The sequence below is a fragment of the Haemaphysalis longicornis genome, unplaced genomic scaffold (genome assembly GCF_048455015.1).
Source record: "Haemaphysalis longicornis isolate Haplotype H1 unplaced genomic scaffold, Haemaphysalis longicornis Haplotype H1 scaffold_7, whole genome shotgun sequence".
In the NCBI taxonomy this organism is placed as follows: domain Eukaryota; kingdom Metazoa; phylum Arthropoda; class Arachnida; order Ixodida; family Ixodidae; genus Haemaphysalis; species Haemaphysalis longicornis.
In genome coordinates, this window is record NW_027526422.1 from 8,653,185 (window position 1) to 8,669,606 (window position 16,422).

At 49.9% G+C, this 16,422-nt stretch overlaps 1 non-coding gene and 1 pseudogene across 1 annotated transcript; one reads left to right on the forward strand and one right to left on the reverse strand.

The window, feature by feature from the left end:
• Positions 1-8,019: 8,019 nt before the first annotated feature.
• On the reverse strand, positions 8,020-8,092 carry Trnan-guu (transfer RNA asparagine (anticodon GUU)). The gene has a single exon. It is a non-coding gene; the product is annotated as a tRNA-Asn (tRNA).
• Positions 8,093-9,045: 953 nt separating this feature from the next.
• LOC144144984 (uncharacterized) lies at positions 9,046-10,312 on the forward strand (annotated as a pseudogene).
• The last annotated feature ends 6,110 nt before the right edge of the window (positions 10,313-16,422 follow it).

The window sequence follows — 16,422 nt, forward strand, 5'->3', positions numbered from 1 at the left end:
GGCTAGCGGTAACCTCGGCAATTCAAGGATATTTAATTCTTAAGTTTTAGACTTGCATTGATAATTCCTCTAAATTGCTAGGCCGAATATATGAAACAGAGATCTTTTTTTTTTACATTTTCGGATATTTTTAGTTGCGGTTGTCGTCGCTGGCGTCGCAACAGTTCCCTCTCGAAAAAAAAAATGGCGTTTTTGTTAACGGTTATCAGCAGCCCGCCACTTCATTCTCCGCATAGGATTTGTAAAGCTTCGCTGTCTAAACAAACGGAGCGAGTGGTTTACAAAGTGTACGCCCAAGTCAGACTGATGCAACCGGGACTCTCCGCCGTTTTCGCAATCCGTTCCGTTTGTCAACTAGTTTCCCGGCGTAAGCGAGCGCGTGCGTTAGCATGTGTGCATGCTGCTCTTTCGGTATACCGCGACCGCGTTATGTAAGTACGCCGCACATGCCGGTAGTGCTGCCCAGTAGGAGAGTTTGCAGATCGGTGCATTCCGTCAAAACTTCAGCGTTTACAAAATTCACTTCTTTTCTGAACGATACAGAGTCCACAGTCGGTCTGAGTTCTCCAGCACGGCCGCTCGGGCCGTGTCCAGTCAAAGCGTTGGCCTGTGTCTAGAAACAAATGAAGTGTGTGGAAGGAGACGCTAATGTCGCTGCATGCTCGGTGATCGCGGTTCAGCGCACTTAACTACGGAGATTGTGCGAAGGAATGAACTGTATCAAATGCGTATCGGTCTCGCCGAAACTGAAACCGAAACTAGTTTATTGGGAACTACTTTGCGCAGTAATACAGAGCAGTTAGCTTCCCCCTCCCCCTCCCTCCGTAGCTTTCGCTCCATTGCCACAGAAAGTTGTCCCCGAGTATAGAAGTGTATCGCGAGGTGTGCCACAGGGAAGTGTTCTGTCTCCTACACTTTTCAATGTGGCTATGGCGGGCCTCCCTCGAGCCGTAAAAAAGGACTGCAAGTCAGTGCACCTATCAATATATGCCGACGACATATGCATCTGGATCTCAGGTTATCAACACAAGCGGTTGGCTGTGATTGCTCAAGGAGTGATTCGTACGGTACAAGCGTATCTCTCGTCGGTGGGACTAACAGTCTCCGCGGAAAAGTCTTGCTTTATTTTGTTTCCCGGAAAGAAACGGAAAGCGACGCGCCTCAAGTTAACTTTAGGTGGCTTGCCAATCCGGCAAGCTACTCGCGTGAAGTTTCTCGGCGTCACCATCTTCTATAAATTATTCTGGAGGCAGGCCGTGGATTCTCTTGTCACGTCCATGGTTCCCCGCTTAAATGTGCTTCGACGAATTGCTGGATCTAACTGGGGGAGTCACCCATCTTCTATGCTTAGGCTCCACTCGGCGCTCATCTTGAATCGGGTTCTTTACCAGCTACCTGTTTTGTCTCCCTCGGAGTCCCAGTATGCTCGTCTGGAAGCGCTGCACCGACAGGGCGTTAAGATATCCCTAGGAGTTCCCCAGGCGGCGGCAAACAAAAAAGTCCTGGAAGAGTCCCATTTTCCACCTCTTCGTTTGATGGCGTCTCAGCGGTTGCTCTTGCAGCTTGTCCGGCTGGGAGAGTCTGCAGCCGGAAAGGCCTTGCTCAGGCGTCTCCGTCTAAGGGTGGAATCTCGCATATACGCGGCGCTCAACACTCTCAGCATTCTCTACCCGCAACGGCGGAAGAACCAACATCGCTTGGAGCCACCGTGGTCTTTCGAGAGTTTGGAGTGTCAGCTCACCATCCCGGGCATCCGCTCGAAGAGATATACACCAGTGGCGGAAGCGAGAATGTTAGCACTTGAGTACTTGGACCGGTCGTACAGAGATCGTGTTCATGTGTTCACGGACGGATCTGTCGACAGAGAGGCCGATACCAGCGCAGCGGCCTTTGTGATTCCCGGCATGAACGTTTCCTGGGCGGCTCGCATTGACCAGTTGCCGTCATCAACAACGGCAGAGTGCATAGCGATCGAGGCGGCCTTGAAAAAGATCAAATCGCTTCGGGTGCAGCATGCGGTCATTCTAAGGATTCCAAGTCGGCCCTACAGCTCTTGCAGCTTGGATTTCCAGCAGATAAAATTTGCCAACGCACCCTGCGTCTTCTTCAGCAGATAAAGGAAAACGGATTTTTCGTTCGCTTCCAGTGGGTCCCTTCCCACGTAGGAGTGCTTGGAAACGAGGCTGCGGACCAATTGGCTCGTGAAGCGACATCGTGTACTCGTTTTCTGAAGGTGGCTCCAGATGAACGGCGCATTTTAAAAACAATCATACAAGATCATTTCCGCTCTCTTTGGCGACCACAACATCGACCTTGTGTCACAAAAGGAATGAAGAGGACAGAGGCAACCTTACTGTTCCGCATCCGGACCAACTCAGCGCGGACACCGGCGTGGCTCCATAAGCTGAACATTATCGCTTCACCTCTGTGTGGAACGTGTGGTGCTACAGGCGACATCGGTCATTTTATTATGGACTGCCGAGAGCATGCGGAGGAGCGGTTAGCTTTGTTTAAAGAACTGCGAAGGATGGCCGCTCCGCATGCCTCTTTGAACGATTTAATTTTCCCGGAAGGCCATTGGATCACGGGGAGGGACATCTTTCGTTTGATCCTGCAATTTTTACGTGTCACAAGCCTCAGCGAGTCATGGTGAAATCCCGCGCATAGAGGTAAAAAAGATTCCCTCGCACTTCCCCGAGGGGGAGAGTGTGTAAGTGCGAATGCACGGTTGTTGATTGCGCGATTACGGTGGATATCGTGACCTTGGAGTGGAGAGGAGGCGCCCAACACCCGGAGTCACTGAGCGGAGAGAGGAGGAGGAGAGTAGCGCCCGCCGTTACGGCGAGGGCTACACGAGCGCCCTCACGCGTCGGAATGCGGAGCGCCCGCTACGCGAGCGAGAGCTCTCCCGCCCGAAGTAGAGAGGAGGCGCCCAACACCCGCAGTCACTGAGCGGAGAGAGGCGGAGGAGAGTAGCGCGCGCCCATCTCCCCCCGTTGCTAGGGAAGACGAGGAGGAAGACAAGGAGCGCGCGCACCCGCAGCTGTTGCTATGCGGACGACGGCGGCGGACGATTCAGGCTCGCTTAAGAAGTGCATTCGCACTTAAAAAGGTGCTGATCGGGTGAGCAATTGCCGGCATACCACGCAAGGCTAGGTCCACCCGTCAATAAACATCATCACCACCACCACCATCTCCACATATAATTACAGATTCCCTATCTGTAGGCTTAGCCCTTTCTTCTCCTAAAGACTCAGCTCTTCTACGGACGTTTCGATCACTTCTGCCACCTCATATTACTGAAGTTGACCTTCTTTGGGTCCCTGGGCATGCGGGAATCACCTTTAATGAAACCGCAGATTCACTGGCAAGGGTAGCACTCTCCGGGCCTGTTGTCGATGTCATTGAGACAACGCCTTTATTAGCCGCCGTAAGATTCCGTAGATTGTTGAAACGGCAAGGGCAGCACGAATCAGTCTTATTGTCGTTGCAAGATTTTTGTCATCTAAAATTCTCCTGGAAACCGAATTGGTGCCCCTCACGCGACCTGGAGGTGATTGTAACGAGCCTTCGATGTCGTGTGCCCCAGTTGAATAGATACCTCCATAGGTCTCGTCTGGCGCAGTCTGCCATGGGCAGGTACTGTAATGAAGAAGAGTCTGTCGACCATTTCCTTTTGTCCTGTCGACGATTTTCAAGCCTCAGACGTCAGCTCCTTGAAGTGCCGCTTCATCGCCTGGGGTTGGCATTATCAGTGCCAGCTCTTTTAACATTTGGGGCTTCAGAAACGGGATATTCGCATCTAATTGTCGCACCTCACCTGAGCCCTCCAAAAGCATCCATTTCTGAATATTTTTTATTCTCCTCCTTCTCCTCCTCCTCCTCCTCCTCCTCCTCCTGCTCCGCCTCCTCCTTCTTCTTCTTCTTTATTTATTTAGTTATTCATTTCCTGTTTTTTTGTTTTGTTTCAATATTAACTATTTTCCAAACTCGATTCCTCCAACACAAGAAGAAAGAAAAGCTTTTTTTTCTAATTTTCCTTGAATCATCCACCTAGGCAGTAATTTCATTCGAATTAACGACTGGTGTTTGGCCCATCCCCTGATTGGGTATGCGCCAATAATGTTAAGGAACAACAACAACAACAGTGGCAAACAGAAAAAAATCCCGGGCCATCTCCACAAACAAAGAAATGGCTGCGGCTTCGCTCAGCTAACTTTATATATGCAAAGCAAAAGCTTGGCTTACTCTGGTTGAGTCATGGCTTCGCTTGTTTAACCCTTGATTTAGCTGTATATTGCCGACCACGTCTCAAAGCCGTTCGGTTCTGTGCAACGCTCACCGAAGGAGGCCGGACCAACGCGGCATTCGCCGGGGCGAACATGGCGAACACAGCGTTCATTCAACGTTTCAGCGTTCAACAAACGGAATAACAAATGCCCTCCTTATTGAACAAAGTTCATAAACACATTAATTTTCGCCAACGGTTGTCAAACACGAATATTATAAATGTCCTGTTAGAGCAGTTAATTGCATATAGCTAAAATTTACCGAAGCATGAAATACATTGTTTCTGCGAAATTGTAGATATCTATGCTGGAATACGTCTGTCTCGGGTGTATTTGATTGTCCGTTCACTCCTTGTACTGCACGGAAAAACTCGCGAGTGCTGTGATAACATATCCTGTGTGAAAATTTCGTTCTGTATTCTCTTCTTTTGTGCAAAGTAGTCGCACATCGAGAGTTTGAAGAGCGTGACTGAAAATGTATTCTCTGCAGTCCTTTTTTGTACACTCTACTGCAAGTGGGAAATATAACATACTGTGCACGCACGCTACCTGCCACCCGGAGCACGGGCCCTAGTAGGCTTCAAGCCTTTGCTCCCCCTTCTGTACGAAAAGAAACAGTAAAGAAAGAAAGAAAGAAAGAAAGAAAGAAAGAAAGAAAGATTCACGGCGAACGCACCGCACCGTTCCTCTTCGCCGGGCGCGAGACTATAGTCACGTCGCCCGAGATGACCCAGCTCTCGTACTATAGGGGTGTGAAAGTGCTAAATAAGTGTGCCGCTTAGCTGTGGCGGAGTGGCCTTAAAGTGCTCCATTACAGACAAACTAAAAGCGGTACTCCCGATCAACCGGTCAAGTCTTAAAGAACAATAAAAGATGGCTACTCGTTCCCCACTTAGGCCGAGCCTCCATCCTTGCGTTTATAAAGTTACTCCATGAATTCATTTATTGCAGGATGACTGTTTGACCCACTAGAGGGAAAGGGGTTCGGGAAGGAAAAGAAAACGTTTATGCGCATAGCATTACTTGCTGCATCATCACGTAGTCAAGACAAACCCAAGCAGCAGAGGTCGATTGCCAATGATTGGAAACCCCGTGGGTGCCCATTGGCTTTCGAGCTGTTGGCCACTCATATATAACTCGGCTGAAAGATTGACTCAGCGCCAAGCAAACGGCGACCGGAAGTAACGTCACACGCAAAGTCCATCGGAGGCCGAGCTTCAGCTGATGCATAAAAGCGCATTTTGACCACGCGCTTGCCGTGCGCGTAGCATGTTCAAACAAGACGGTTGGAGCGGTGAACAGGCCACAACGCAGAAAAAAGTAGTTACTTAAAGAGCCACAGCACCGTGACATAAAACAAAGCTTACTTAAACTAAAGTGCAGCGTATTCAAAGGAGCGTGAGAGATAGTGTTACACGTTCAGTAGGAATGGGTCGTTAGTGCGTCCTAACGCAACGGTATCCGTCGGACTACTTGAGCGTTGTGCCTTTGCACGTTCTTTTTCTCCTCGGCGGGCTGGTGGACGTACGCGTCGCTCTCACGTCTCCGTCTTTTTTGTGGATTGACACCGCCGTAGTACTCCTGTAAGTGTCTGCGAGGTGCGTATTGTGTCGGTGGATGTGTTTGAAGCATATCTGACTGGTCGAATAACATCGTTTGCCTGCTGCGGCCGCTGCTGAAAACGTAAGTCACCATTTCAATTTTCCTTGCGAGGTACGGCAGAGCTCGCGCTCGTTCCCGCCAACACTTCAGCTGTCGTTTATAACAACTGGTGCTCGTGAGTGCTGCTTAGTGTTGTTGGTTCTTGCGAAGAATTAAGTGGTCACATATAGTGCTTCCGTTTGTGTTACGCCAGTTCGAGCTATCTTTTTCCGGCTTTGTGTTTTCCGAACAAGCGGCCGTGCTCCCCCAGCAGGTTCACGACGTTCAGCATGCGTTGAAGCAAAACCAGTCTGCAGTATAAAAATTCCGGAAGTGTTAAGCTGGCTTCATTAAACTCGTGCTATAAATGCTCCCCCTCCCCCTCTCACGACCCGCAGGGGATGTGCGTCAAAAGCCTCTTCTTGTGTCTTGTATTCCGGCGTGAGGCTGCCTGGTATTTTTCTTTTCTGTCACCTGCACCGAGCGCAAGAAAGAGCGACAACACAGAACAGCAGAAGATGCTTTGCGTCATCGAGAAACACAGTTGTTTGCAAGTCAAATGCAGGTTACTTCAAATATACACAAAAACACGATTTTAACTGTTTTCAGTAAGCATCACGAAGTTAAATTTATTTTAAAAAGCAGTAATACTGGAAAAATGAATAGGAATAGATAGTTTTATGTGTAATTTTTACATCCATGTCACATTTGCACAGCAAATTCTGCGCTATTGAAGCAGAAAACAAAAATGTGAGAGCTACTTCTTATCAATGCGGCGATCGAATAGGATGATCTGGTAGATTTGCAACGAACTCACACCTACCCTACAGTGAAAGCCAGAGTTGCCCTGCGCATGCAACACGAAACTGCGACACCGCAGTATCGCGTTATTTTTTTTTTTCCCTTTTAGCCATGTAAAGTACAACAGCATTGTCATGGGTCATCAGCCACAGAGGAAGAAGACTCGGACGCCAGTGTCTAGCCTGCCCGGACATGTGCTAAATTGTAGCCAAAACAAGACGCTAGGCGCGCTCAGATAGACTCTTAGGTGTACATGTATTGAAAAGGAAGTAGACGAAGCTCTGGCGTTCTTGGTCAGTGCGGGGCCTTCTGTTCTGTAAATACGCCTTGTTGGTCGATGCCGATGCAACACAGGCGATGAGGCGCGCCGTAGTGAAAATCTCGTACGCACGGGCATTTTTGCTTTTCGCCTCCATCAGAAAAGCGGCCGCAGCGGCCGGGAATCGAGCCAGCGTCCTCGTGCCCAGCAGCACAACGCCTTAGCCACTGAGCCACCATGGCGGGTGTAAATTCGCCTTGTAAATACATCAAATTCGTTTCACGTCTGCCTGTCCGTAACATGTTGGTAGCGGTTGCTATCCATATATCCGTGTTCCTGCCTCGAGCCTATACGAGCGCGCAAGTGCTCACAACCAATGATACCCTACGCTCACGCTCGCGCTACAAACGGCTAGCCTCCTGTTTATAAGTTTAGTCGGGAAATCGACTGCATGATGTCGATGGGCGGTGGACCCAAGGTGAAATCAAGCACTGGGACCCTTGCGAAGTATCTAACCAAGCTGTACAGCCTTCCTTTGTAGCCGCATAACTGTATTTCAAGAGTGGATTGCAACTTTTAATGTCTACGTATATATATATATATATATATATATATATATATATATATATATATATATATATATATATATATATATATATATATATATATATATATATATATATATATATATATATATATATATATATATAGTGAAAGAAGTCGACTGACACGTTTCCCGTCTTTGTTGCCAACAGTTTCGGAGTTAGAAACTCCTGAAGAAGGAGTTTCTAACTCCGAAACTGTTGGCAACAAAAACGGGAAACGTGCCAGTCGACTTCTTTCACTATTTTTATACTGGCCCATCGAACCTCATGATCTCGATATATATATATATATATATATATATATATATATATATATAGAAATAAGGGTTGGCAGTCAAGAAAACCTCGGAAAGCAAAGGGGAGGTTGTGGTAGGTCATTGAAACAGATGAAGAGTTTGGAAAGAAAGAAAGCGGAGAAAAAATGCCCGCCAGGTGGGATCCGAACCCACGACCCCCAGAATAACGGTCTGGTGCGATAACCACTACGCTACCGGCGGGGCGATTCCCCCCCCCCCCCCCGCTTTCTGGGGTATTTATGTCAATGTAATTTTTTTCCTGTGCTTGGGGGTGGTAGCCAGCGCCACTCTGACTTCTCGGGGTGAAGGGGACCTTCTTTTTAATCCCCGCGCCGTGACTCGAGTGTCAACGACATGTCGAGAGTGGTCAACCAGCGCTGCACCCTCTTAAGCTCCCTATGGCACCAAGACTGCCAGAACGGAGGCCCTCACTATGCATGTAGCGAATCAGAGTAGGAAATGAGGGGCTCGTAGAAATAACACAGAAATAAGGGTTGGCAGTCAAGAAAACCTCGGAAAGCAAAGGGGAGGTTGTGGTAGATTATTGAAACAGATAAGGAATTTGGGTAGAAAGAAAGAAAGCGGAGAAAAAATGCCCGCCAGGTGGGATCCGAGCCCACGACCTCCAGAATACCGGTCTGGTGCGATAACCACTACGCTACCGGCGGGGCGACCGTCGGAGGGATATCACAGTGCTGCCATCCCTGCTCGACAAGGGCGGTTCCAATGCTTTCGTGTAAAGCTGGGATACCCTCCTTTTCCAACATAATTTACTCACGTTTGTGTAATAAATCCGATTTGTCTTAAGCAGCTGGCCTCCAATAGGCTCCCCTCCTCAATCCTCTTGAGCGCCCATTAAAACCACATGGAAGCAAAGCAGCCAATGCACGCATGGACTGTTTGTATTCATTTGTCATGCCTTTTCTTGAGCCAAGCATGGTTATGGCTGCAGCTGCTGAATGATTCACGAGCGTTTAATCCTCATGGCCCAACAAACTTACCGCAAAGATAATCTCCAACCACGGCAGGGACGTCGACAAACTGGGGACGTTGCTAACAAAACGGACCCATACGCCGCTGAAGATCAGTTTCCTCCCCGACGCATGCAAACCGATTCGTGCGCAAAGCAATGGAGGCGCCCCTAGCGACCAGGAATGGCAGCGGCGCAGCTTCGCTTTAGACGGCTTCAAGGCGAGCGTAAGTATATCGAGAAGGGCCAGCCGGATGTGCCCACACACACTCGTTATCTGCGGCGCATCTTCTCGGGCTGGCATGCAGCTTTGCCCACTCCGGCCACTGCTCTCCACACATTGCCCACTCTGCCCAACAAAACACCGCCGTGGGAAGTCACTGCACTCACCGATGGCAAGCCACTTCCGCGTAATATGGACCCCACTCAGCGAGGGCGGCGCCTTGCCTATGCCCAGAGGCATGCTAAGTCTACGAGCTCCCTCCCCTTGACTGAACGCATCGTATACACGGACGCTGCACTTCCGGTGGATGGTACCAGCAACACTTGCTATGCCACTCCGTGGTAAGACCAGACTAATGGGTGCCAGAACCGACGCCATCATGTATCAACAGAGGCGATGCACAGCACCCGCGCAGAGTTAATGGCCATTCTAGATTATTTGGAGTGGGCCCTCGAAACTTCATCTGAAACTGACCCCGTTCACCATCGTGTGTACACTGATTCTCAGGCTGCCCATTGAGCATGCGCTAATGTTCTTTACACAGATCATGTGCTGCAGAAGATCCGACACCAGGCGTGCCTACTCCGTGAACGCGGTCACAATGTTACCATCCTCTGGGTACCCGCGCATTGTGGTATCCCCGGAAACGAGAAGGCTCATAGATTAGCGCGCGCTCACCTTTACACCGCGCTAGCCAGAGCCTCCGATGCTCCTTTTCTTCTCCTAGCTACCCCACGCGAGCTAGCAGATCCGACGGCCGACAAGTATTTGACAAAACAACAACGTGCGGCCTACCTCACAGCAGTTGGTAATCCACTCTTGATACCACCGCTCCCCTCGAAGATATTCACACGGCGAGAGTCTGTCCTGCTTCGAAGAATTCAGAAAGGCACACTCCTTACTCCTTTTTTGCTGAACCCTTTCCACAGAGGTGACACATCACCGCCTGTAACTGGCACCTGCTCCGCGTGCAACTGCCGCGCTAATCTCGACCACCTGTGTTGGGAGTGCCCCCTCTCACATTCCAGCTAGGCTTCGTGCCCTGGCCACCATAAAACGGGGACCCTGGCCTTCTTCTCTCCGGACATGGGCCTGTCCGGATCCCAAGCCTCTGGATCGAGCCACCGAGCTCTGGCGAGCACTCCTCATGTTTCTTCAAGACCCGGCGGCGCCACCGGTTGGTGATCGGCTCCTCGACAGCCACAAGATTCAAGCAGCCCCCAATTAGCTGCCTCCAATACGTCCGTTAAAAAAATGGAGGCAGCCTAACCCTTTCCCTCTTCTATAACACCGTAGTCCTTTCCACCGCAGTGCCCTCGGCACATTATTATGTGGAATAAGCGTGGTTTCATTCATTCTCGGGCTCGTTTAACTTTCGAAGCACTTGTACGTCAACCTACTGGTGCCTGTTAACACCATGCTCATCACCTCAAAGGCTTGACGTCACAAAAATACCGGGGAACAGGCGACTGTCGGGCCGTGTGACGTCATAACGAGGTCGAACAGAAGGTCCGCCAACGGAGTCGGGATTCACCACTGTTCAGCCACGTTCGAAGATGATGACACACAGCATAGTTTTTGCTCGCGCGGACACGGTTGCGCCATTGGGGGATAAGTAAACAGCTTCGCTGCAAAAGGCAACCAGGCTTGCTTAGGTGACAGCGCTGGGTGAAGGACGGGCAATTTGAAATCCCAGGATTAGCGCTTCCAACCAACGCAGTGCTCAACGCAAACCTCAGCCGATTATCTCAAGGACGCCAGGTGTTTATAACGCGTGAGGCACGATATTCAGGGCCAGCAGCCTGAAGCTATTCGCCCCGAGATCGTACACAGTCGGCCCCTGGCGGCGGCGGGACGAACCGCTCCTAGTGTGGATGGTGCTCTCGTGTCGTCTGCTCGTTCACGTTGCGCGCGGCGCAAGACTCGTGCTGCACGTGATAAAACAACCAATATGTGTACTTGTTTGGCGGTGAGCAATGACATAGTTACCTCTGCTTGCGCATTTCCTCTAGAAACGCAATAATCAGCGGCCTTTGCGGGTTAATGCGCTGGTTTAATTCCACGAAACATTTCGCCGTGGTGAAACGTGTTGTAAACATTGCTTCGGCACATCGCACTTTTCTTGTTGATGAGTGCAGCCGTCTGCCGTTTCGGAAACGGCAAAGGGTGCTTTTTGGAGGTAGCGTGGTGGTTATTAAACGGATAAAAGTTTAATACATGAAACGGGTATACCCGGTGACAACTTAAGATCGGCACCGGAAGTTGCCGCTGTGCCTTATCACCGTAGCCGGATGTTTCTCCGCGCGGCGCAAGTAGGGCGTTACTGGGAATATTTTGAATGTGGCGTGAGCCGTTCCCGTGATTTTTTGAACTTAATATGCTTATAAACGACTCCAGTGACGACAAACAGACTGCGTGAGACAAGACAGACGATATCACGCATTCATAGCAAACCCCTTTCAAAACGCGCGCGCCCTGACGTCACGGGTCCGGCGCTTTGGCGGAGTGATACACTACATGAGGTGGTGCCGTTCTTGAGTTGTAACCGAGTATAAGAAGCGACAAGACCTGTGCATACCCGTGCATTTGCGACACCCTTTTAAAATTGCGCTGTGCCCTTGTATAAAGAAGAAACAAACAAAAACAATTACACTGAACACGACCCGTGCACTATCGCCCATACATTACGGGGGAGGTATTCTACACCTGCAAGCGCCTGTGTGATCGAATTCTTCCCGCACCTTTTCGAAAATAAATACCATTTTGGGAGACTCGTTGCTTATAATGTGTTGCTAATTTTCCGTATTATTTAAAATACGTTTCTGTGGATGCACAAAAGTATTTCGGAGGGATTTCTCGGTAAAATTAGGCAGTTGTGAGTTTGCGCCTGTCCTGTGGCATTTCCCGTGTCATTTTCATATATCCCATTTTCAAATCCCGACATGAATCAGCTTGTCCAGAAATTTGTTTTACTCAGCAAAACTAAGTGCCTATCTTAACATCGTATGGTGGACCTAAGTTTAAAGAAGGAGGAAAAATCGCGTAATATAATGCACGTTGTTGCCCACATGTGTGGAGGGTGTGTGCCGTGACTCGCAGGATTTTTTTATTTTTCCCACAATGCTCGCTTTCAATGAAATTCTGCAAAAGGCGAGCCACGATTAATGGACAATCTCGGGCAAAAATGGGGTTAATCAGTTTTGAAAATACCGGCGTCTACTCGTTGAAGTACTCCTTTTTAATCGGTACGCAACACAACGCCGAGCGCACTTTCAATTGCAAGTAATACTGAAAACGAACGTTAGGCTTTTCGCGTTACATGCATTCTCTTCTCGCTGCGCTTGGAACAATGGCAGAACACTTCCCGCACCCTCCCCCCCCTCCCCCCCCCCCCAAAAAAAAAAAACACGGAATGCACAGAAAGCCTTTATCCGTGCCTTGTTTAAGCCAAACCTCAAGAACTAAATGCCAAGACAAAAGCGAGGTTCAGAGTTACCGGGAACCCGTTGCGCGGTTTCGTAACGAGAAATAAAAAAAGGGAACGTTTTACTGCATCTGCAACACGGCAACTTCATTTGCCATCTTCATTGTTCGTAAGCGACATTACGCACGAATGCAAACACATCTCGCTGTTCTAGGCACCTGCTAGATTTTAAAAGGAACGCAAATGGTCAATAGTGCAGCAGTAATAGAAAATCTTGTGTTCACTGCGAGGACCAAGAAGCTCTGTTTACACACTGTAAACATGCTTGTCACTTTGCAAGTCTAGCTAAACATGAGATGTTGATTATACTGCGCGCTTTAGCAATTTAATTCGCAAGTTCACTTCCGACGAGAGCCTTAAAGGGGCACTGACACAAAATTTTGAAGGCGAGATAACTTCGGAGATAGATTGGTGGGAACACATATACATCATCTGCAAAATATCAGCGGCGAATACAGCCTAGAGCATATTTAAAATCAATTTTAAAGTGTGCGAAACGCAACCGAGCAGCCAGCAGAGGACCACGCGCAATCCACATCCCGAGGATATTGCGTAAATAAACAGCACCCAAACACGTCACGAGTTTGTGTCTGCCGCTTCCGCACTGCTGGCGTTTTTCGCCGGCTCGCCTGGCTCGCCGCTCCAATCGAAGGGCCGGAGGGCGGAGCTTCTGCTCTCGAGTACGAACGACCCGATCGTTGGCGGCGGAGGCGCCGTGATTTCGTCAGCTCATCGGGCAGCTGGCCTCGACCAAAGTTCTACAGCGATTCCAGGCACTCTGTTTCTATTACTGTTTATCACCATTGGATGCGAAAACGCGCCGGAGGCACGAAAAGTCCACTGAGCTAGCCGCACGGTCGCTGTGCAGGCGGCGGCCACGGCCGTGAAGTGGCCCAGGCCGGCGCAGGTAGCTCGAGTGATAGCTTGTTACCGCTGCAAGAAATTGTCCCAAAGTTCCGACCATGGTGGCTTACATGAGAAAGGAGTTAATGATGCGATGGCTGGTTTCATTAAAAATTGTCGTCTGCACCGCTTACGGGAGCGGCACTCGAATATCCGCCGCAGTGCTAATCCGAACACATCTGTAGGCGGACCTGTAGGCAGACCGGCCGGCTGCTCCCAGCGCGCGTCTTGCCACCCACCGTTTCGAGCGTCGCGCGTCGTTCTTTAGCCGCGGTAGCATTTGCACTCGCAGCGCCTGCGTCACATCCACGGTCGCTTTTTAATTAAGCGCCTCACGAGATCAGTACATGGGAGCATTCGCAGAAACTGCCGTGGATGCGGATTCGACAGTGCTACGGCGGCTCTGCTCTGTGATATCCCTCCGACGGTCACGTGGTCAGCTTTGTTCACACAAAATCCACAACATCCATCGTTTCGCGGCACTCGCTGAAACCGAAACTGCGACTGGCCGCATTGAAAATGCCTCTAATTAAACAACGGTCGCACGCTGAAGCAGATGAGGTTTCTACAGGTTATAAGTAGGTCACTAGCTACTTATCGCAACAAAAAAAAAACAAGATGCAAAATTTTTGTGTCAGTGCCCCTTTAAATAAGCGATCCGACACCATTATTCATCAAACCTGCCTTCATAGTCGCTAAAATTTCATTTAACTAAAGCTGCACTCAAATGACCTGTTAGAACAGTTGCATTTATACCTCTGCGCTGGTTGGAATTCAGTAATTTTATGTTGCCTTCGAACACACAAAAAATATTTTAAGCTCTTCGAAATGCCCAGGCAAAAGACAGTCTACGTCCCGGAAGCAACAGACTATGTATGTCCTGTGAGCGTCCCCTGTATTGGAATCTGGCCACCGACTTTCTGTGTCCTCCGAAGGTCATGCTACCAGTAAAAGCGATTGAAACTGCTGTTGTATACTAAATTTCAGAGATCGAGGCTTCCTGATTTGTTTCTATTTATGAATTTATTGAAGGCCCAAAGCCATAATCTGGAAAGATCGAGCTTGCTACGAGCCACGGCGTACAACTTCGTTGTCATTATTGCGGCCGTTCTGAGGTTCCCGATGGGTCGCCGCTTTTTTGGCGCACTAATGAAAACTTATTGCCGCTTCCACGCTATAAATTGAACGTTGAGGAACCGAACTACAGCATATCACTCTTGTCTGCGCCTTTCGTGCGCACATACGGCGCGAGAAAGGCACGAAGCGCGCCCCCGGTGTGCATTCTTCCGGGCCGCTCAGCGGAGCATCCACGCTAGCGGCGCGACGCTGTCACCACCTACAGGTCGATCTCGCGGCGAATAGGATTGCCAGTGTGGGCGGCAAGCTTGTAGCAGGCTCACTTGGACACATTGGAGCACTCCTTCGCGTCGATGACGACCGCCCAGTCCGTGTACTCGCCGACCACCCTTTTGGCACGGCTTTACAAAGCCACCAGCAGCAGCCCGGAAAGTACGAACACGAGTCACCTGGCTCACGCGCGACACCGGAAGAGCTCCCGGTAGATGGTATGCATAGTACCTGCTCGGTGCAAAGGCGCGCCCCAGGGAGAACTGTGAAGAGCTTCTGAGCTCGGGCTTTCCTTGGGCCGCCGGTGGGTTTTTGTCGAGGACTTGCAGCTTCGCCAGTGATTCTGCGCCTTCTTTGCACGTCGAGACATCATCGGTGGGAACATGTTTCATCGGTTACCGTTCAGGCACGCGCACCTGCGGCGATGGAGGTCAGACTGATGATTCACGAGAAATGTCTTGCTTAGTGCGTGTGATGCGTGCCGCGTCTTGCTGCTGCTGATGACTGCTCCTCTTGTCTCGCGCTGGCATTAACCCAAAGGCCCAGCCCGGAATTCTCGGATTTGAAAACATCCGTACAGAGTTCGGGCATAGGGCTAATTTCGGCCCCGGCACACAAAAATATCGGCCTGAATTCACCATCCCGCATGTTCCAACTCCTGTGGTTCCCAGCTTTCCACGGAAATTGCAGGGATAGAAATGGCACACACGGCGGCCCGAACACTTGTCGCTCGGGCGTACGATGTGGACTGTACCCTCCAAGGAGCCAGATCGACCAGGGCCCGCTTTCTGGAACAAACGTGTTTATTAGCAGTTTTATTCACAGTGTAATTTTATTCACGGACTTAGTAAGTCCGTGCATAAGATTCGGACTGCGCTTTCTCGAAAGGCCGCAGGCTAGGTTAGAGAGCAGTATTATTGAAGTCTATAAAGACAGCGGGTGCCTGGACGCGCACGGGAGGGGCCCCTGGGGAAAAGAGAGAAATACGCAGCAGAACTGCTTGTTGCCGCCGCCGGCGTTGGGCACACGTTAATTTTGAACCATGATTGCATAAATTTAAGAAACTTTGGCCATCAGGTGGCGTATTTGGGCCCTGTCCCTAATACGTTACAATGACCTGCCATCCTTGGTAGACCATCTTATACGGGCAGGCCACCGGGCCTCGTTCGCCCTGCCACGTAAACGAAGTCATAAACAAAGATCGTCTGCTACAAAGCGCGGGCCAGAGAAACGCGCTGGGCTGACGCGAAAAACCCACTTTGTCTCACGTTGTCGCAAAAAAAGTCGTGCCTTTCGCCTCACCATGAATTAGACAATTGCGACTTCGCTTCGGGTTCATCGTCGTAGACTCTGATGCAACGATCAGTCCAGCAGCTCACGCCGCCTGGAACGGCGACACGATCGCAATAACCCACTGCCTAGCCGCTTACCGAGGCCTGCAGCTGTAAACAATCGCGCTGTAGAATATAGCCAAATGTTGATCGTGCATGCTTTTACGCTCAAAACATCCCAATTTCTCAAGCAGAATGCGCCATCAAAGTACAAACCCAAACACTTAAGATTCGTAACCACCACTTTTGAGGGGACTGATGGAAAGACGCGAA